Genomic DNA, 22293 nt, shown 5'->3' with positions numbered 1-22293 from the left:
TTCCCTTTCTTCATTTTCTCCTCCTTGCAGCAAGTGTCTCCCAGACATCCTTGGGAAAAGTAGGGCTTCATCTCCTTGTCAGACTCCACCGTAATTTCTTCTCACGCGTGGTCAAACTAACCCACTTGTTCCCAAACTTGGCTGCACATTGGAGCTACCTAAAGGAAAAAAATATTAACTCTGATATTCCTCAGAGTCTAATTTAATTGCCCTGACTGTGGCCTGGGAATCAGGATGGTTAACATTTCCCTGGGTGATTCTTGCTGTTTTTAACTGCAATTAAAAGCCTTCAAGGACAGAGCAGAAGAGGATCTTTGGGGAGGAAAGGGAGGTGATACTTCTTAAATCAACTCACTTTTCTCTCCAGGTTGGAATGCGTATTCAATTTTAGCCTTTCACTCCTGGGGCAAGGGTGGCGCAGTCGTTAAGTAGTGAAAATGGTATGTGAACTTCTGCTCATGGTATATTCTTCTGACACCTCCACCTCAGTCTCCGTTCACATACTGCCTTCTGCTCATTAGAAGGAAAGCCCACAGTCTCTCATCAGCTTTGCGTCAGTTATTTTACCAGACTGAGCTGTCCTCCTATTCAGAAATGCCCTTGATCAAATGAGAGAAGGCCGTTGGGGGCACTGCAAATTTAGCGAAGTTGGAACAATGACCTTGCTCATCATTAAAGAGAAGGAGGCCTAAACTTGCTCCTAGTTGAAAAGGGCTGTCTGGTTGTTTACCTGTTGCAATGGCAACAGATGTATTCTCATTCCTTTCTGAAATCGAGCATTATCCCTCCTATTTGAATAATTCCAGGTCCTCCTGGGAGGAAACTGTGCAAAGGGAATAAGAGGGAAGGAGAGTGAGAAATGGGGGAACTGGTGGTGTCATACCAGTTTTGAAAATCATCATTTGATTCCTCAGTGGTCACTCTGATTAAGCAGAAGTTTTGGAAGTGGCTTGTTCACAAGAATAGAACACAGAGCCCTAAAATCCCACAGCCGTGCACCTGTGAGTAATGTTACATTAATATTAATCTTGTCATTTTAAGCAAAGGGGCTCACAGAGCATACTTCCTCCCTTTTTAAACAACCCACTGTGTCCAGAAATCACACACCCATATTAGACAAGAGGAGACTCTAAACAATGTTTGCAATACACAATGGCATTTAATGAGAAAACCACAGGCTCCATTCTGTATTTTCATACTTCCTATCTAGGTTCATGGATTTGAAACTATTAGTGACATTTCATGAAAATACAATAATTCATCCAAGATTCCTCCCCCTGACAAAAATAAAACGATTATGCATAGTTTACAAATTAGGTATGAGAACTAAATATCAATTAGAGAGTAAAATAAAAGTCAGAAAATTATGATAAAGGAAATATTTATCTTTTCCCTTAGTTGTCAACAAAGGGGAACAGAAATGAGAATTCCCTAGAAGATGAAAAGCCTGCGGCTAACCTGGATGAACTTGAAAGTTCATTCTTTAGGTATAATGATAACACCCCTAAAAGGAGCTACAAGGGGCCTTTCCAGATATATCAAAGCACTTAATCCAAGAATGCTCACCTCACTGAGCTGCAAGCCCCTGGCTCACCTGCATCTGTGAAAATAACCCTGCTATCAATCAATGGTATCTGTCATGAATAATGGTACCAGTACATATATGAGCACTCAGAGCAACTGACAAGTTTTCTAGACACACGTAGAAAAATGTAATGATGAGTTGTGATTGCATATGTCTTTTTTTGTTTGTTTTTTGCTGTTTTGGTTTAAAAATGAGCTTTCAATTGCCCTCATCTTAGAGAAACATTTTTAAAGCCTTGTTTGAAGACCATCTCTGCATTTCTTTTTTGCACTTGACAAGGATCACAAATGTCTGGGAACTTTACAAGAGGCTAAATTCAACATGATTATGGTCAAGCAGAAAATTGACCCTTTCTTCTTCTGATGTATCTTTTTTTCAAATTTCCTAATAGCCAGTAACTAGAAAAGGAGACTGAATGTCTATCATAAATCTCACAAAGTTATCAGAGAAAAGCAGCATCAAATCTAAGAACATGTTTAAAATCATCAACATTGAAATTCTGGGATTAGGGTTAAAAAACATTTCCAGAGTGAAATAGAACTGCCATGTGACCCAGCAATCCCACTCCTGGACATACACACCAAGGAAACCAGAACTGAAAGAGATACATGTACCCCAATGTTCATCCCAGCACTGTTTATAATAGCCAGGACATGGAAGCAACCTAGATGCCCATCAGCAGACGAATGGATAAGAAAGCTATGGTACATATACACAATGGAATATTACACAGCCATTAAAAAGAATACATTTGAATCAGTTCTAATGAGAAGGATAAAACTGGAGCCCATTATACAGAGTGAAGTAAGCCAGAAAGATAAAGAGCAATACAGTATACTAATGCATATATATGGAATTTAGAAAGATGGTAACGATAACCCTATATGCAAGACAGAAAAAGAGACACAGATGTATAGAACAGACTTTTTGACTCCATGGGAGAAGGCAAAGGTGGTGATCTGAGATAATAGCATTGAAACATGTATATTATCAAGTGTGAAACAGATCGCCAGTCCAGGTTGGATGCATGAGACAAGTGCTCAGGGCTGGTGCACTGGGAAGACCCAGAGGGATGGGATGGGGAGGGAGGTGGGAGGGGGGATCGGGATGGGGAACACATGTAAATCCATGGCTGATTCATGTCAATGTATGGCAAAAACCACTAGTATATTTAAAAGTAATTAGCCTCCAACTAATAAAAATAAATGAAAAAATAAATAAATAAATAAAAGCTGCCACTTTTATACTTAAAAAAAAAAAAAGGAAAAAAACATTTCCAGAGTGTCTTAACTTTCCTGGAGGAGTCAAGGCAGTTACAAAGGTGGATGTCAATATATTAAAAAGGCAAATGGGAATTATGATATAAACCTTTTTTTCTCCATTGTTTCTAGGCATTAAAGAATGTAAATATTAATAAAATAAGACTAAGGCAAAATTACTTATAGTGTCAAGTAACAGATTTTATACATAAAATAAAAACAAATTTTATGTATAAATCAATCAAAATATAACACTGTGAAATGTTCTGGAACATGAACTTTAAGTAAGATTCCAAAAAATGTTTTCACGACAATAGTAGATGCCAACAGTTCTCTGTTAGTCTTAGGTACTCTATGATCTTACATAGTCCTACTAGCCTGTTGAGTCTATTATGAGTCTATAATCAGAAGAAACTCTCCATATCCTGTTTGCTCTGGGTCACAAGGCCATGCACTGTATTGCACAAGTGTGAATACTAAATATTTTTTCCTTTAGTTATTTCTAGTATGTGTAAACAGACAGGCATGCCCTGGGACTAACTAGATCAAGCTAAGTGTGAGAGGGGAGATTAAACATAGAGAAAGTGATGAAAATTACAAAGCTATGCTTGATTCACAAGTTTTCCTCACAAAATAAGAGAATATGAAGCATATTTCATCAATTTTAGCACCTTCAATTTTTCACATTTTTAACCTCTCTGAAATCAGGATGGCTTTTTATAATAGATGGTATCTCAGATTCAGTATAATACCTTCTATTGAATCATAGAGGCTCAGAATGAAATAGACGCTTAGAGGTCTAACCTTAGAAACCCAACAAGCTATCATTTACCCTCTATCTACACATTCAGTCTGTAGCATTAGACACCTTCTTTATTATAAGCAGGACATTTCTTTACTAAACAATTTTAAGCATTAGGAAGCTCAACCTTATAAACTAAGCTGAAACCCATGCCTTCTACCTTTATTCCAAATTCTAGAGTCACTCCAATTTAACATATGTTCTCTTCCTCATGATAGTCATCAAGTTCTTGAAGATGGCCTTAACAAGCTCCCTAATGTTTATCTTCTCTTAAGCTAAACAATGTCTGATTCCTTTCATCATGTCCTCACACAGATGGAGGTACAAAGTCAGAACTGGCATTCTAGAAAACTAAGAATTTTGAAAATGGTGAGTGTGAAATGAATTTGGGGCCAACTGTTTTGTGAATTCACTAAAAACTTAATCACTATCACTAGAGTCAGAGCAAAGAGGGCTTAGTCAATGCCCATGAAGCAGGAGATACAATGTGTTTAGTGATGATTAGATTCCCTTCAGTAAATGAGAGCTGATTCTCACAAAAGCCAAAAAAAGATGCGATAACTGACACAATTATTCCTGCAACTCAAGCAACAAAATTCTCCCAAAGCCCGATGACTATTAATAAAGACAAGGAGCGGTAAAGCGGTAAAGATCCCACAGAACTGAAAACACTGATATGAAACAATGAAAACAATGCCATATCTTTCCTGAAATTGATATGAAAACAACGTGATATCTTTCCTGAAACACCTGCTGACACAGTGAGTACACACCCCATCAAGTCCTTTGGTGTAGAAGTCACTGAAGGTCAGAGAACCTGTGTTATCTATACTGTTTCTTTTCTTCTTTCTTTCTTCCTTCTTTTCCTTCCTTCCTCTCCCTTTTTCCTTTCTTCTTTCTCCCCTCTCTCTCCCACTCTCACCACCCTCCCTTCCTTCCTTCCTATTTTTAGTTTTTGTCTAGACCATACTCTCAGCATAGAACAAACAAATCCTTCCAACTGCACAGGCTTTCTACTCTTTAAAAACATTATGACTTGGGAGGAATTTTTAGGATAAACCCTCTATTTTTCATTCATGTATTTGCATAAATTTATATATACATATATATATAAAACAACTTTGCCTCTTTCTATATACACAGCTTTCTAAAATTTTATTTTAAAATTAAGAGATCATGACTAAAGTTGTATAAGAAGTATAAAAATAAATTAATAGAATTGAAAATAATTTAACAATTAAAATCGGGGTAAAAGGGAGAGAGAATGAAAAAAGGAAGAAAGAACAGAAAAGGAAGCGTCATGTAAGTGAACTAAATTCTTACCTATTGTAAAATAATGTTTAAAATTTTGAAGTATTAATATAACACTTCCATCAGAATGGCCAAAATTCTGTAGACAGAAAATTTAAGCAGATGAAAAATACCAAGGGTTGGCAAGAATGTGTGTGGAGCTATTGGAACACTCACACTGCTGGTGGGAGTATACTGGTACAACCATTTTGAAAAACTATTTCTCACTGTCTACTAAAGCTGATGGTATGCATAGCATGACCCTGAAATTCTACTCCAAGGTGTATAGCCAACAAAAATGGATGCATGCAATCAATAAAAAACTGAAAAAATATTTACAGCAGCACTATTTGTGAAAATCCCAAACTAGAAACTACCTACATGCCCATCAGCATAAATATGGATATGTAAGTTATGGAACAGTATACAGTAACAAGGAGGAATAAACCAGTTACCTGCAAAACTGTGGATGAAGCAATATGAATAATGTAGTATAGACAACTATAAAAATAATACAGTAGAAAAAATTAAAAAGTTCACTTACATCAAATTGCTCTATAGTTATTAAGATGTCTCTTTTAAAGAAATAGAAATTAATTGGAAATTAGATCCTACAGGATGGATGTGGTCTATGTAAAGAGATACTAGTCATAATAACTAGTAACATACTCCAAGAAAAGACATTATCCTTACATCAAATATAGTAAATAAATATAATCTACTTTAAGCTAAAATAAGCTGTTTAAGCTTGACTGACTTTTCAACTGATAGAAGGTTCTGCTATCCCCAGGAGGAACTGCTCTTGTTAGCAGTCAAAGAAACTGGTTCCTACTCGTGTACAAGGGATACATGTTTTCTCAAACTGCTTTTCCCTAATCACGGATACCTGAAACTTTCACTACTTTTGCTTCTTTAAAAATGCCACTCCTTCCTTGATGAGTAATTCTTAAAATTTTATCACTCATTATCACCTTTTAAGGTCAAGATTTTTTTAGGTGTGTAGCAAGAACTCCAAGAGACTGGGAGACAGGGATACACAGCACAGGTGTGGCAAGGTGAGGTGCAGGATGCAGGATGCAGCGCTTGGAGCTTTCTAAAGGGAAACTATTGTTTCCTTCCTGCTTCGGATTTAGAACATTAGAACAGAAGGCAATCATTTCTGCTAAAGTCCAGCTATTTCTTTGTACAGTATAAAGAACAGGAGAACATCAAAGGTCATCTTAAAACAAACAGGGTCTAATCACTAGGGGAAGCCTTTACTTTTTCTTTCTTAACTTTAAGAAGGTATAAATTTCTCACAGCACCACACAGTCAAGAAAAATATACAGTAGTGTCCTAAGCAGCTAGGTCCAGCACTTAAGACACATTTAGTTTCCTAAATGTAAGTGCATGAAATGGCTTTTGAAACTGAAATTTTAAAATGTCCATTTGGATATTTTTGTGCAATTTTGTCCTTTTCTGCATAAGAACAAATAGTAATGTCATTTGCTTCGATACAAAACAGAGTGAAAAGAGAACATATAAGTTACCAAGCAAAATTACCATATTTCTTAAAGTCACAAATTCTGTTCACACTGGAAAAGATTTATTTAGTGTGATTTTTAATCTGAGCACATTAACTGGAATCCTACTAAGCATTTTTCACCACTCAAAACAGAACACATTTGTGCATTTTCCCCTCCAAAGTACAAAGGTGAATGAATCGAAAGCAATTAGTTAAATATGAAACAGCATCTTAATTACCTTTTCATCTTTGATGTATTTCAAAGTTCATTTCCTCCAACTCATGTAAAATCATTTTGGCGACTTGAGAAGAGGCTGAAGGCAGAGGCTCAATGAACTAAAACTCTCAAATGATTCATATTCTCTTTTGACTTCCACAAAACAAACCCAACAAGATGCTACAAAATGAGACAAGCTATTGTCATTAACACAATATATTTCATTGCATCTGTGCCTGGTGAACGGGGTCTTGAGACGTTCAGTGGAAATTCCAAAGCCTACTATAGCACTTGAGATGAAAAGATGGTTTGTATTAAATAGGATTAAAGGAAATATATATACCAAATTATGTAGAGTTATGCTAATCATTTAGCCAAAAAGAAAGCTGATCTGATTGGCTGAAAGTTATGAACTATGTTGTAACAGTGTAAGAAGCTATATGTCCAGTTTACTGGCATGGAAATAAAACTTATCAGTGTACTACAATAAGATATACTACAGAAACTACAATAAGATATAAAGCAATGCCAAGCTAGTTAAAATAAAAACTTAACCAAAATGATAATGCAAATGGGAAAGTCATAGTCCTCTAATCTCTTCTTTTTTATAGGACTTTATTGACAAATGTTTCTTTTACCTAAAGGCGAAAATTTAAGTGATTTTTAAGATCTCTAACAACATTTTGCCTTAGTATTCATTGACTGGTTAGTTAGCTTTATTTCTTACTTTTTATCAGTATTTTTCGGGCTTCCCTGATACCTCAGTTGGTAAAGAATCCGCCTGCAATACAGGAGACCCCAGTTCGATTCCTGGGTCGGGAAGATTCCCCTGGAGAAGGGATAGACTACCCACTCCAGTATTCTGGCCTGGAGAATTCCATGAACTATACAGTTCATGGGGTCACAAAGAGTCAGACATGACTGAGCAACTTTCACTTTCACCAGTATTTTTCAACCAGACCTAACGTGGAACCATGGCAAACACATGAAGTGTTCCTATTCATTATTTCCACCATATTCACTGAAAAAGATTCTGTTGGGTGCTACAATTCATGCACCTGTGTGAACAACTCTGCAAGTTGGTTGAAAGTTTCTAGCCAGATCTGCAACAGTGATATGGTTTGGCCAGCTGGGTTTCAGATCTAACAATTTCTGAGATTATTTTTTTAAAATGTTCTCAGAATCTCAACTTCTTGACCATACCTGTGATGAAACAACTTGAAGGTAATGGGTAACATGAGAAATCTATGTATTTGTCAAAATCACATTCTTTCCAAATTACTTTATGAGGTAAAATAAACATACTGGTTAAGATCACAGCAGTAATTTTAGTTCCAAGTGTCAATAATTTATTCAGAATATTCAAGAGTATCCCTGAAAGTTCAAATATGTTGAAAAGAATACAAAGGAGAAAGAAAAACAATGAAAGTACAAAAGGAAAAGTAGAATATGAGAAACTAAAAACTAATAACAATGGTATTAAAATGGTTAACATTAATTAAGCACTTATTACATACCGGGCTTCATTCCTCTCTGTGGATTAATTTAATTCTCACAGTGACTCCATTTTACAGATGAGGAAACTCAGGCAAAAGAGGCTAAAGAAATTGCTTAAAGTTATAGGACAAGAGAGTGGCAGACCCTAGACTTGAAACCCAGGAAGTCTGGCTCCAAAGACCATGCCCTTTTCTACGGTGTCACTATAAGAAGGAAATAATCATAGCAGTCTGATAGGGACTGTGTAAGAGTGGCACAAAGGTGCCAAGCACTGTACTAAGTGTGAGTGAGATCACTAATCCTAGTAACTCTAGTAAGTAGGAAATATTATTCTCATTTTGCAAGTGAGAAAAACAGAGACTTACACAGAACAAGAATAACATGGCCCAAATTATTCAATATTTAAGTGTCAGAATTTGAGATTAACCACCAGTTAGCCTGACCTCTTTAGAGTAACAGCAATAATCAGAATAATAAACAATAATATTTATGGAGTATTTCCTATGCAACCAGGCCCAGTGCAAACACAGCTGAGCACACACCCATTTCAATTCATCCTCTCCTCTGTATTAAAAAGTAAGAAATTGCTGTCTGGAGAGCCTTAGCAACTTTCCCAAAACACACAGGTAGTGGTGGTATCCCAAATACAATTCTGACGTGTCTGACTCTCAAGTCTGGGGATGTAACCATTACACTTTACTTTAGTGTATTCAACCATTTTTACCACAATACTGTTAAACTAGTTTAACATTTAAAGCATAACTGTTGCTATTAAAATAATGGATTGTCATAGTTGGTTCAGGAATTAGAGTCAGGGGGAATAGTGATGAGATTGTCTGTTTTCTTGGGGATTCTCCCAGCCAATATTATTTCTCTCACAGGGGAGCTGAAAGAATTCTGTGAATTAATATGAGTAAAGCATCTTGCTCACTTTCTTAATTCTCTTCCCTTCCCTGTAAGAGAAGATGTTTTTAATAGTAACTGAAAAATTATTTATTTTTTTCTGTAGCTCTGGATAAGTAGAGCTGTACACTCTAGGTCAGCACTATTTACTAGAAATATAATTCAAATTTCACATGTAATATTAAATATTTTAGTATTCACAGATGAAATTAATGTTAATGTTATTTAACTCAACATATCCAAAATATTTTTATTATAACATGTAATGAAGGCTTCCCCTGTGGCTCAGAGGTAAAGAATCTGCCTGCAATACAGAAGCCACAGGAGATGCAGGCTTGACCTCTGTGTCAGGAAGATCCCCTGGAGAAGGACATGGCAACCCACTCCAGTATTCTTGCCTGGAGAATCCCATGGACAGAAGAGCCTGGTGGGCTATAGTCCACAGGGTCACAAAGAGTCAGACATGACTGAAGCGACTTAACACGCACGCATGCAACATGTAATCAATACAAAAATTAATGAGATATTTTACATTTTCTTGTATTAAGCCTTTGAAATGCAGTGTGTACTCTACATTTACATCATAACTCAATTCAGATTAGCCATATTTCAAGTACTCAATAGCCATATACAGCTAGTCGTTACCTTACTTGACAACAGTTTTAGAAATATACAACACCATAAAATAACACCTCAGCAACTGTGACTAACTTCAAAAAAACACCAAATAAAAACATCCAAGTACAGTTTTCAAGCATGATGGTTGGGGGGTAGGGGGTGGGTTAATAATTCAGAAACCTTCGGGAGGCTATATGTCCTCTTCCCTGAAGAGAAGCATGGCTATATACTCCCAGATGTTTGCACACAATTTAAGGAGGTCCATGACCCATGCTAAAGAATCTGCTTTAAGAGATTTATTTGAGAGGTGATTCAAAACAATCATTTCTAGACACTGAGTGAAGGAATTTGCCTACATCCTGGGGGATGACTCCCAGTTTTGCACAATGTAATTTGAGAAAAGTAAAGCAGTTTCAGTCTTTGGCCCTTAGGAGTTCGTTCATATACCAGTTGGCAGACCTAAAGAATTCTCACAATAAATGCCTACAGGTGTCATGGAGACAGAAATTACAAGGAGGCCCATGAGAACTGGAGACTTTTTATCTAATATTTCACATTAAGTCAAGTCAAACAACAGTATGATTCCACTCTTCCACAGTTACTGCCATATCATGAAAAACTTTGTTCTATTTTATTATTCTTTTTTATTCAGTACACAAGGACCTAGGTTTGAGGTTTAATCTTAAGCATTCCAAATTCTCCCAAAATGTCAGAAGGATTCATTAATGGCCTGAATTTATTTAATTAGGCATCCAAATGATCAACTCCATGAACATCTTATGTAAGAGTTACAGAATTTGACTTTTACTTTGGGCTCCTGTTCTCATTCTTCCTAATCATTTATAACACCATTGGACTCACTCATCCATTTTTGGAATGAAGTAACTCAAAATTCAAAATATTCTGAATCCTTATTTTATGCCTCTGCCTATCTTTTTAAAAATATAGGTACACAGTGTTATTTAATGCTGTTTTTCACACTAGCTATCAAATATTTACTTATTCTTTCTCAGTAGCATCTCCCTCCATTAATTTCTTATTAATTTGACAGAATGAATGATTATTTCTAAGTGTAGAGGCACTGTTGAGACTTTCACTGTTTACAAAGGACTTTGTACTAACTGTACCAATGCATTTTTCAGTGACTAAATGAGCATTAACTCAGGCACAGTGTTTATTACCTTGGAGGAAAAAAAAGTATTTAAGCCTCCCCGTCCATTCCTTTATATTTTTATTACACCTGTGATTTTGTCTCAGAGAGCTATTTCCTTTTCCATTTTTAACATTTGTAAATAGCCCCCAAACTAGCGTCTTTTACTTTCTTTTTAAAAATTATAAAATTTCTTTTTGAAAGCCTATCATTTCTTTTACTATTTCCCTTATTTTTCCTAAGTGTATTTAATTCATTTCACCCTAGGAAATCTGCCTATAGGTGTTTACAGCTGAACCTTTATATACAACTCTTAAAGACAGGAAGAATGCTATTAGCAGAGGAAAGATTCTTTACTGTTAGAAAGAATCATGTGTGTGTGTGTGTATTCATGTCCCAACCCTAAAAGTGGGCAATGCATGATACATACCATTCAAAATCAGTTATCATATCCTATCCACTTTCAACCCATCTCTCCTTTCGTAAAGGCTTATAATGTTTTGAGACCAACAATGAGCTTTGAAACCAGATTAGAACAATCCATGGGGAAACCAGAACCAAAGAAGCTTCCAAAATTCCTGACTCTTCAGGTATATTCTAGGGTTTTATCAAAATAGACCCATCACCCCCTCTGAACTGGCATAGGAAGTTGTGAGACCCTTAAGTTCTGCTTTTCCTTGCTGTCTGGCCTCTCACACTTGGGGATGCTCCAGAATTTCCCTGTCTTTAGAGAAAGTGGTAACTTGAGAGTTACAGGTGGTGACAGATTATAAGAGGCTGGCAAACTATTCCCTGAGTATTCCTGGCTCCATGATCCCATGATACAAAGCCTGGTCTTGTTACCCAATGCTGTTCTCTGGATGATAAAATAATGTATCACTTCTCACAGCAGACATGCCATATGGTACTCATTACCTCTTCTCTCCTGAACAAAATGCCTGGAATTATAAAGCTTTTTTTTTCTTCGAGCTACAAAAGATGATAGAGGGTAGTTTGTACTTTTTTTTTTTTTTAAGAAATCAGCAATCTCTGTTGAAAACTGTATATTTATAATCATCCCTTAAATGTAGAAAGTTTCTGAGGAAAACTCCCACCACGAGAATAGCATTAGGTAAACTGGCACTGCAGGAGTTTTTCTTTGTAAGTTTACCTTTCGTGAATGACAAAAGTTTCCTAGGTGATCCTTCCCTTGACTATCAAATTCTTTAATCAAGGAAAACATGCCTTTACTTGTAGCTAGGGGCTTCCCTGGTGGTTCAGACAGTAAAGAATCTGCCTGCAACGCAGGAGACAGGTTCGATCCCTGGGTCAGTAAGATCCCTTGGAGAAGGGAATGGCTACCTGCTTCAGTATTCTTGCCTGGAAAATCCCGTGGACAGGGGAGCCTGGAGGGTTACAGTTCATGGGGTCACAAAGAGTCAGACACAAGTGAGCGACTGGAGGGTTACAATTCATGGGGTCACAAAGTGTCAGACACAACTGAGCGACTACCACACATACACTTGTAGCTAAATCTTGGACTCAAGAGAGGCCAAGACAAGTTTGACCTTTATGTTAGTTTCATCTTTGAAAAGGTAATGTTTTATGGAAAATAAAAGATTTAGCCTAAAGAGAAAGATTTGGGGATCAGACAGGTCTGAGTTCGTACTCCAGCCTTTATTTACGCAATCTGAAGCAAGAATCTTATTTATTATTTGACCCACAGTGTCCTTAGAGCAGAGCGTGGTGTAATACAGGCCTAATAACACCAATCCAGCAGGAATGTTGTAGCAATCACAAAACACAGAGTACCCTGCCTAGCGTGTAAAAAGCAGTTAAATGATACCTACTATTATTCTTCAATTTTATAATAATTACTTATGATAGAGAACAGAATCATTTCACTGACATTATTCTCTTTTCCATAAATAAACTCTTTTCCACTTAAAAATATTTCCTTTATTTTGGCAAGAAATCACCTGTTTTTTATTTGTGGCCTAAAAAAAACCCATATAATTGGAATACATAAGATCTAAAGCCTCCTTTTCTAAGTTAATAACTCAAAATACAATAGAAATCACAAGCACTTGATAGTGACAACACTGCTCTCTGCACCTTGCATCTAAAATGGGTTTTGCAACTTTATCCTCCTTAAAGGAGGATAAAATGTTGACAGAAAAGGACCTAAGCCCAAGAGAGCTACCGCAACATTGAGCATCAGGAAATTTCAAGCAGGGATCTGGCAAAATCACTCCTTCTGTCACATTTGTCAGGCTCTTTCTCTGGCTTCGCATGTCAAAACATGCAGGCCCTGAGGGTTGCTCCACAATGCATATGTGTAGGTAGAAAAATAAGTGCTCTAATTCCTCACTGGAATGACCCAAGTTCTACCCATTAGGATCTGCAGTTTCCTGCTTCAGGAAAGAGGAAAATAGGATGGAATCACATTGAGAGTGTTAAAATATAACTGTACATAGTTCCTATGGTTATCAGCTCACTCACTTTTTATTTTTCATACTAAACCTCACTCTTTGGGAAGTGTTATCTTTGCTTAAGTTTTATACAAAATTGTCAGATTTTAGTGTTACATGGCACTTACCTTGTTCAGTAGACATTCTTAAGCTGAGCTTATTCTGTATAGCTGTTTCACTTTAGCAACTTAGCCTGTAAAGGATGAGTTTATGCTATACTGAACACAGGAGAAGCTCCATGTAAACTAAAGGACAACATAAAACAATCACAATTCTGTGACTTTCTCTAATAAAGATAATAACCTTGTCCAAGTATGTTTCTTAACATACTTCCAGCCAAGGAGATCCTTCTCTCAGTGAAATATATAACAAGCTATGACTAATGTTTATTTGTGATTTACTATGGATTATGACTCTTTAATGACTACAATATATAAAAAATAAAGTTAATTATAACAGAGCAGTTATTATGTGCCAGACACTGCTCCAAATGTTACCTCTATTAGCTTGCTAAGCAAGAGAGGTCAAGTAACTTGCCCTTGGCCATATATCAAATAAATGACACAGCTAGGATTCAAACCCTAGGCAGTCTGATTCCAGAAGTTTCATTTTAAGCCATCATCCTACATTTCCTTACTGTATAATGATTACCTGTTTCTTACTGTTTTAAAGCGGTAGTTAGGAATTTACATCTTAGAGATTAAGAAATAAGTAGCAAATGAATGCATGTATAACTAGTGAAATGGTATGGATTGTACCAATGTCAATGTTTTGATCTTGATATTATACAATAGTATAAGATGTTAACATCAGAAGACTGGGGAAAGAGTACAAGGGACTTCCTTATACATTTCCTTGCAACTTCCTAAAAAGTTATAACTATTTCTAAACAAAAAGTTTTAAAAATCTTTCTGTCTAAAAAACTGAACCTACATTTTGTGAAAAAATGTTTTATTCTTTTAACATAAATATCCTCAACAACTGAAAAATACCTTATTGATGCCAACTTCAATACCAAAAAAATAAAATTGTTAAACATATCCAGTATGTAAGACATACTCCTGAAAATAATCACTGAGCTTACTATTTCTTTTGGAAATACAAGGGGTGAGGGGGATCTTTCTTATTAAAAGTATCTTTGAAAACTCTATTCTTGTCAGTATATATTCATACTTAAGTTTTATTTTAATAAAAATAACCTTTATGTTATGTGATGAATGGAAAAGTCACAGCTAACTTTTTATACCTCAAAATTTGAATTATTCATCACATTCATTAATGCTATCACTGATAAAGTTATCATCAGAATAAACTAGAGGAAATATGACAAATGCACATTTTAAAATCTTTGGCACTTGTATATCGTTTCCCTTTTTACTTACACAATCAATTTCAGATTTCCCCAAATAGCCCTGTGAGAGCTGAAAGGCAAATAGTAGTAACAGATATAAATACGCATATTTAAACTGCCTTAAGGCAAATGCTGGCAATCTATTTAATGGAGAAAAGCCACCCAATTCTTGATTTCTCATTTCTAGTAAAATAATGGTGATGCTGCTGCTGCTGCTGCTGCTGCTAAGTCGCTTCAGTCGTGTCCAACTCTGTGCAAACCCATAGACGGCAGCCCACCAGGCTCCCCCGTTCCCGGGATTCTCCAGGCAAGAACGTTGGAGTGGGTTGCCATTTCCTTCTCCAATGCATGAAAGTGAAAGGTGAAAGTGAAGTTGCTCAGTCGTGTCCGACTCTTAGTGACCCCATGGACTGCAGCCCACCAGGCTCCTCCGTCCATGGGATTTTCCAGGCAAGAGTACTGGAGTGGGGTGCCATGTCCTTCTCTGGGTGATGGTGCTAGAGGTTGTGAATGATAATGTCAATAATACATTTATTTGTATAAGGTTCTACTACTTTAGGAGAAGGCAACGGCATTGCCTTCTTCGGGTGATGGTGCTAGAGGTTGTGAATGATAATGTCAATAATACATTTATTTGTATAAGGTTCTACTACTTTAGGAGAAGGCAATGGCACCCCACTCCAGTACTCTTGCCTGGAAAATCCCATGGACGGAGGAGCCTGGTGGGCTGCAGTCCATGGGGTCACTAAGAGTCGGACACGACTGAGCGACTTCACTTTCACTTCTCACTTTCATGCATTGGAGAAGGAAATGGCACCCACTCCAGTGTTCTTGCCTGGAGAATCCCGGGGACGGGGGAGCCTGGTGGGCTGCCGTCTGTGGGGTCGCACAGAGTCGGACACGACTGAAGCGACTCAGCAGCAGCTACTACTTTACCTGCTGTTTGGTTTTAGCCTAATCCAAGATGACATCATTAAGCATTTCAGTGCTTCGGGAAGCACTTCCCACCAGCTGGATTTCTAGCCAAACTTTTCAGCTAACAACTGAATACTACATAAGGTCTGTCACCCAGCCACCCCCGTCACTGCTCCCCAGGGTTGATGGGGAGCGGGCTGTGAGTCATGGAGGCAGTTGGTGGGGAGGTGGCAGCTCTACCCACCAATGATTATTTTTTAAAATAACTGAGGGCTCTTATTATATTTCAGCCCACAATTTCCTTACCTCTACCACAATCAAGCCAATGTGCACATCATTAGTTTTTCACTTCTTTTCATGGTTTTAAATTAGTTTTAGCTGGATTTTTGTTTCCAGCATTCTGATATCAAAGTAGAGGGAAAGGGAGAATGTGCAGGATAATTGGCCCAAGTTCCTTATCTCTCTAGCAAAGGCCAGGACTCCTGAATTGTACTGTTTTCTGTGCTTCTTCATTCTGAAACAGATCATTATACTCTGCTAGATAAAGACGTAGTACAACAAATATTGCTTTTATGCTGGATAGGTTAAGTTCCAAGATCTAACTATAAACACTCTCAGTTTGCCCTTGATAAATGGAATCATAAAAACTTAAATTCCTTTCCTAAGTCATCTTTTTGAGTTTGGGGACATGCACTAGGTATCTTGTTTATATATTCAAGGAGTTCTTGATAGATAAACCACTCAATCTGGTTATGATAGGCAACTCCTATCACATCCCAGTTTTATTTACTTATTAAAAATAATACAATGCAAATCCATTAAACTTAATATTTTTTTAATCTTCATGCCTACTTGCTCCACCTCAGAAGTATCAATCTTCCAAGTCACTCAAAGATGCAGAAATCCAGAAAGCATTTGTCATTCATCATAACAAATGGATATTTATTGAATATAATTAAATCTAAAGGTTATTATTATATTTCTTATATATTCTATCTTCATATAAGGGAATGATAATTAACTTAAACTTTGTTTATTTTTGTGAAGGAAGGGCTGTTTATTTATAAATGGACTTATTTTTCACTTCAATCCTTCCCACTATCTTAATCATTGCTTTTATTTTTTCCTTTTTGTCAGCAAGAGATCCCACCTTCTGTCTTGTTTAACTATAATTAGCCTCTCTGTTTGTTGAGGTTATTTTAGTTAATATTTCTAGTTTAATCTCTTGTAATGGTCTAAAAGTACTAAAAAAAAGTTTAAAAATATGTGATACAACATCTCTTATTCTTTTATTCTCTCAAATATATTGTTTAATAGTCTAATCTTCAAATTTACTCTACTTTGCACATATGTTGTACTTAGCAAGTACATGCTTATTTTTTAAAGTCTTTTAACTGAAAAAAAAAAAATCACAAAGGATGCTAGTAAACATCAAAGACATACTCAAGTGGGAAACAAAGTCACAAAATAGGAGATGCATCCTGACTTTGCGGAAGGATAGATAAGGGACAGTTCTTGAAACAGAACACAAGAAACTGTTTTTATTATCCTTGTTACAACAAAGGTGTCAGAAGTCAGCAGGTATGAACTCGGAAGACATTGAGATAAAAAAAAAAATAAGAGAAATTAATTGTGGGAATATAATATACTATACTGGAAGTATGAGGACTACCATTAGCCTGGCTGAGGAATAGAAGATATAAATAGGAACCAATGGAAATGTTAGAGCCAAAAGAGAATAACCAAGTAAAGTCTTTTTTTCATTTGTTTCAAGAATGCTCATAATTACTCGTTGAAGCATTTTTATAATATGTGCCTTGACAGATAATTTGAGCACCTATGTCATATTGGGAGAAGGCAATGGTAACCCACTCCAGTACTCTTCCTGGAAAATCCCATGGACGGAGGAGCCTGGCAGGCTGCAGTCCATGGGGTCACTAAGAGTCGGACACGACTGAGCAACTTCACTTTCACTTTTCACTTTCATGCATTGGAGAAGGAAATGGCAACCCACTCCAACGTTCTTGCCTGGAGAATCCCAGGGACGGAGGAGCCTGGCAGGCTGCCATCTATGGGGTCGCACAGAGTCTGACACGACTGAAGCGACTTAGCAGCAGCAGCAGCATGTTATATTGAAGTTTCTTCCTGTTGATTGCCTTTTCTCATTCAAATTGTGATTGTCCTTTTTCTTGGTATGATGTGTTTTTTGATTGCATAGTTGTATATCAATTGTGTGTTATATGAATATTATATAAATTTGTTTTAGCAGGCCTCCTCTAACAACACAGGTTCGGGAACAGGGGCTTTAACTCACTACTCTCAAGTGGGAGTGAAGTTCAAGTTCCCCTAGTCATGGATGAAATCTTGACTCCTGATTAGTCTTTCATGGGTGAAGGGATGAGAGGAACCTCATTATCACTGGATGAAGTTGGAGATCTAGGCTCCCCACTCAGCCTCTGCTGAGCCTTTGCTAGTAAGAGGGGAGGTGGGATTATTACGGGATTATAATTTTCCCATGGTGACCTGGTAGTAGAGTGGCCGTTGTCTCAAAAGTTTTCTTTCTCAGTAGGATGCCCTTCTTCTGGCCCTTTGGTTAGAAACAGGAAGCTTTCTTTGGGGCTTTTTTGTCTGCTCACAGTGACATTTCCAGATTGTCTGCTTCTCCAGCACTCAGTCTGAGATACACAGGCAAAAAGATAACCCATGTGGTTCGTCAGGTCTCCAGGACCATAGGGAACTGATCTCTCCACTCTCAGAGCCTTATGTTTCTCTTATATTTAAGGTTCAGGATTTTAGCTGTACTTAGTGGGAGGAATGGGGAAAAATATATCTACTCTATCTTGGTCCAGAATGGAAGCCCACTGTTACTTTTTGAGATCTGCATATAGCTAGCTGTTCACTAATAGAGTAAAAATTTTCTTCATCTGGATAAACTTAGTGTTTCAGTTCCTATTAGTCAAGAAAGAAATAATGACTCTTCATTACCGAAAATCTTCATTTTAATAAGGAAACCTCAAGAACTGAAAATAAAGCAACACCTAAGTGAACTGTCTTCTGAGAGTATAATTTTAGGTGCTCTTTCTAGTCAAGGGAGGAGATTACTCGTTCACACTAAATAGACAACCACAAAACACTAACTCATTCAAAATTCAGTCCTCAACCCTAGCATGTAGAAATTAAAATTGAGTCTCATAAGCTATTCCAGGTGTGAATTAGTGAAGTGTAGTCATTCATTCGTGTCCGACTCTTTGTGATCCCATGGACTGTAGCCTACATTTTTAAAATTATTTTTCAAATTTATTTTAAATTAAAAAACAAAATAAGTTCAGCCATTTAACCCACCCCTGCACCCTCTGCCTCTGGCACCCACCAATCTGTTCTCTGTATCTACGAAGCTTGATTTTATTTATATTTATATATATATTATATATATAATTAAATATATATGTACAGAGAGACACTATATATATAATAGATATTAAATATATAACATATAAATTTGACATAAGAAAGATCACACAGTATTTGTCTTTTTCTCATTTATTCCACTTAGCATAATGCTCTCAAGGTCCATTCACTTTCTCACAAATGGCAAGCTATCATTCTTTTTATGGCTGAATAATATTCCATTATATACACATGCACATCTTTTCTTCTTTATTCATTTATCCATTGATGGACACTTATGTTGTTTCCATATCTTGGCTACTGTAAATAATACTGCATGAACATTCTGGGTGCAGATATCATTTCGAGTTAGTGTGTTGTTTTCTTTGGCTAAATACCAGAGTTGGAATTGCTGGATCATACGGTACTTCTATTTTTTGAGGAAACTCCATACTGTTTTCCATAGTGCCTGCATGAACTTACGTTTCTACCAACATGCACATGTGCTTCCTTTTCTCTACCACCCTATCAACATGTGATATTTCTAATATTTTTGATAACAGCTCTTCTAACAGGTATGAAGTCAGAGTTAACTGTAGTTTTGACCTGCATTTCCCTGATAATTAATGATGTAAAGCATATTTTCATATACCTGTCAGTCATGTATGTCTTCTTTAGAAAAAAATGGCTATTTACATCTTCTGCCCATTTTTAAATCAGATAGTTTAGTTTTTGTGATTGAGTTGTATGAGTTCTTTATGTATTTTGCATATTTGCCCCTTATCAGATATATGATTTGCAAGTACTGATATTTTTTCTCATTTAGTAGGTTGCATTTTCATTTCATGGATGGTTTACTTTGCTATATAAAAGGTTTTTAGTTTAATGTAGTCCCACTTGTTTATTTTTGCTTTTGCTGTCTTTGCTTTCTGTATCAGATTCAAAAAGTCATCACCAAGACCATGTCAGTGAGTTTCTAACCTCTGTTTTCTTCTAGGAGTTTTACGGTTTCAGGTCTTATGTTTAGTCTTTAACCCATTTTGATTTAATGTTCATATGTGATGTAACATAGTGGTCCAGTATCATTCTTCTGCATGTGGCTATCCAATTTCCCAACACTGTTTCAGTCAGTTCAGTCATTCAGTCATGTCCAACACTTTTCAACCCCATGGACTGTGTATGCCAGGCCATCCTGTCTATCACCAACTCCCAGAGCTTGCCCAAACTCATGCCCATTGAGTCGGTGATGCCATCCAGCCATCTCATCATCTGTCATCCCCTTCTTCTCCTGACTTCAATCTTTCCCAACATCAGGGTCTTTTCGAATGAGTCAGTTCTTCACATCAGGTGGCCAAAGTATTGGAGTCTCAACTTCAGTATCAGTCCTCCCAATGAATATTCAGGACTGATTTCCTTTAGGATGGACTGGTTAGATCTCCTTGCTGTTCAAGGGACTCTCAACAGTCTTCTCCAACACCACTGTTCAAAAGCATCAATTCTTTGTTTCTCAGAGACAATCCAAATCTCACATCCATACATGACTATTGGAAAAACCACAGCTTTGACTAGATGGACCTTTGTTGGCAAAGTAACGTCTCTGCTTTTTAATATGCTGTCTAGGTTGGTCATAACTTTTCTTCCAAGGAGCAAGCACCTTTTAAATTCATGGCTGCAGTCATCACCTGCAGTGATTTTGGAGCCCCCCAAAAGTCTGTCACTGTTTCCATTGTTCCCCCATCTATTTACTATGAAGTGTTGGGACCAGATGCCATGATCTTAGTTTTCTGAATGTTGAGATTTAAGCCAACTTTTTCACTCTCCTCTTTCACTTTCATCAAGAGACTCCTTAGTTCTTCCTCTATTTCTGCCATAAGGGTAGTGTCATCTGCGTATCTAAGGTTACTGATATTTCTCCCAGAAATCTTGATTCCAGCTTATGCTTCACCCAGACCAGCATTTTGCATGATGTACTCTGCACAGAAGTTAAATAAGCAGGGTGACAATATACAGCCTTGATGCACTCCTTTCCCAATTTGGAACTAGTCTGTTGTTCCATGTCCAGTTCTAACTGTTGCTTCTTGACCTGCATACAGATTTCTCAAGAGGCAGGTCAGGTGGTCTGGTATTCTCATCTCTTTAAGAATTTTCCACAGTTTGTTGTGATCCACACAGTCAAAGGCTTTGGTGTAGTCAATAAAGCAGAAGCAGATGCTTTTCTGGAACTCTCTTGCTTTCTCGACGACCCAACGGAAGCTGGCAATTTGACCTCTAATTCCTCTGCCTTTTCTAAATCCAGCCTGAACATGTGGAATTTCATGGTTCACGTACTGTTGAGGCCTGGGTTAGATAATTTTGGGCATTACTTTTCTAGCATGTGAGATGAGTGCAATTGTGTGGTAGTTTAAACATTCTTTGGCATTGCCTTTCTTTGGGACTGGAATGAAAACTGACCTTTCCTAGTCCTGTGGCTACTGCTGAGTTTTTCAAATTTGTTGACATATTGAGTGCAGTACTTCCACAGCATCATCTTTTAGGATTTGAAATAGCTCGACTGGAATTCCATCAACTCCACTACCTTTGCTCATAGTGATGCTTCCTAAGGCCCACTTGACTTCACATTCCAGGATGTCTGGCTCTAGGTGAGTGAGCACACTATCATGATTATCTGGGTCATGAAGATCTTTTTTGTACAGTTCTGTGTATTCTTGCCACCTCTTCTTAATATCTCCTGCTTCTGTTAGGTACATACTGTTCCTGTCCTTTATTGTGCCCATCTTTGCCCATCTTTTCCTCAGTATCTCTAATTTTCTTGAAGGGAACTCTTGTCTTTCCCATTCTTTTGTTTTCTTCTATTTCTTTCCACTGACCACTAAGGAAGGCTTTCTCATATCTCCATTTTTATGGGTATATCTTTTCCTTTTCTCCTTTGCCTTTCACTTCTCTTCTTTTCTCAGCTATTTGTAAAGCCATCTCAGGCAACCATTTTGCCTTTTTGCATTTTTTTTTCCTTGGGGATGGTCTTGTTCCCTGTCTCCTGTACAGTCATGAACCTCCATCCATAGTTCTTCAGGCACTCTGTCTATCAGATCTAATCCCTTGAATCTATTTCTCACTTTCACTGTATAATCGTAAGGGATTTGATTTAGGTCATACCTGAATGGTCTGGTGATTTTCCCAACTTTCTTCAATTTAAGTCTGAATTTGGCAATAAAGAGTTCATGATCTCAGTCACAGTCAGGTCCCAATCTTGTTTTTGCTGACTGTATAGAGCTTCTCCATCTTTGGCTGCAAAGAATATAATCAACCTGATTTCCATATTGACCATCTGGTGATTTCCATGTGTAGAGTCTTCTCTTGTGTTGTTG

Source organism: Odocoileus virginianus, chromosome 18, assembly GCF_023699985.2.
Source record: "Odocoileus virginianus isolate 20LAN1187 ecotype Illinois chromosome 18, Ovbor_1.2, whole genome shotgun sequence".
Classification (NCBI taxonomy): domain Eukaryota; kingdom Metazoa; phylum Chordata; class Mammalia; order Artiodactyla; family Cervidae; genus Odocoileus; species Odocoileus virginianus.
Note: the sequence above shows the minus strand (reverse complement) of the source record.